Consider the following 1,462-nt stretch of genomic DNA (forward strand, 5'->3'; position numbering starts at 1 on the left):
TACATAACACTTTATCCGCACTGTGGTAGGCGGGCGAACAATTATTTTGCCTATCTAACGTATATATATTGTTATAACTTACACATGTGATATGTAAACATCATTCAGCCATTATTCAAATACGTCACACAAATAGGCCAACGAATTGCTTGGCGAAACGCATTTAGTTGATTGGCTATAAATGCGAAACCACGAAATGATTCTTTAAATTACATAGATGGCTCGAGACGTCCTCTTTAGCATTTGATTAAGGCCACCGCACACCAGCCGATTTTTACAAACGATGAAGCGATGAAGCGATGAAGCGATGAAACGATGTAAGGTGTGCGCGTTCATGTTGTAGACGATTTATTTTTTATCGGTGGATGTTCGCGCAGAGTAATCAAACATGTTTGATTTTGAATGCGATTATTTGGACGCGATTTTGTGTGTGCGCGTGACCCTCAGGAAAATCGTGGTTGCGATAAATATTGAAGAAATTATCGTAGGTGTGCGCACCGCACACCTACCATGCGCTCATCGCTTCATCGCTTCAGTCGCTGTCCGATCGCTTCATCGCTTCATCGTTTGTAAAAATCGGCTGTGTGGGGCGGTCTTTAGACAAAGTAATAGACATACGGTGTTGTTTGTTTTCTGTGACCGAATTTACGCAACTGTGGAAAATCGCGGCCAATTATAATAATTAGTTAAGAAGCTTTTCACCGGAGCGTAAGTCTACTGCCACTGCGTGAATTCTTTTTCCACAGTGGTGCACAGCTTTTATTCCAGTGATTGCTCTCAGCATCGCTGTGTAGCGCCAAGGCACAAGTCGTACCTAGACAACAACAAATTTAGTGTTGTAAGAGACGATGATGAGAAAATGTGGGTAGTTATGGTGCACACGGCCTTTCTCTCTCGTCTCTCTCTCTCCTGTTCCTCTGGCTCTCGTCTCTCTCATCTCTCTCTCTCTCTCTCTTTCTTTCTCGTCTCTCTCTCTCTGCTCGCTCTTCTCTCTCTCTTTCTCGTCTCTTCTTCTGCTCTCTCTCGTCTCTCTTCTCTCTGCTTTCTCTCTCCTCTCTGTCTCTCTCGTCTTTGTTCTCTTTCTCTCTCTCTGCTCTCTCTCTCTCGTTGCGATCTTTCTCTCTCTCTCTCTCTCTCCTCTCTCTCAGCATTCAGGCTCTCTGCTCCTCGGCCTTTCTCAGTTTTCTCTCTCATCTCTCTCTCTCTTCTCTCTTCTCCTCCTCCTCTCTCTCCCTCTCTCTCTGCTCTCTCTCTTCTCGGCTCTCTGCCTCCGTCAGCCAGAACGCTGATCCTCTCTCCTTCGTGCTCATCGCTTCCGTCATTTTCTCTCTCTCTCCTCACTCGTCGCTCGTCACTCCGCTCTCTTTACGCCTCTCTTTCTCTTCTTCTCTTTCCTTATCTTTCTCTTCCGCCTCTATCTCTCCATCTCTCTTCAATCTCTCGTCCGGCTCGGTGTCGTCAT

General features: G+C 45.9%; 1 long non-coding RNA gene across 1 annotated transcript in view; it reads right to left on the reverse strand.

The window, feature by feature from the left end:
• Window positions 1-763: 763 nt before the first annotated feature.
• The window catches only part of LOC106807387, a 4,857-nt gene continuing 4,158 nt past the window's right edge, over window positions 764-1,462 (reverse strand). Inside the window, exon 3 of the long non-coding RNA XR_001393661.1 lies at window positions 764-814. This is a non-coding gene — a long non-coding RNA (uncharacterized LOC106807387). The remainder of the gene's footprint in view (window positions 815-1,462) is intronic.

The sequence above is a fragment of the Priapulus caudatus genome, unplaced genomic scaffold (genome assembly GCF_000485595.1).
Source record: "Priapulus caudatus unplaced genomic scaffold, Priapulus_caudatus-5.0.1 Scaffold211, whole genome shotgun sequence".
Classification (NCBI taxonomy): Eukaryota; Metazoa; Priapulida; class Priapulimorpha; order Priapulimorphida; family Priapulidae; genus Priapulus; species Priapulus caudatus.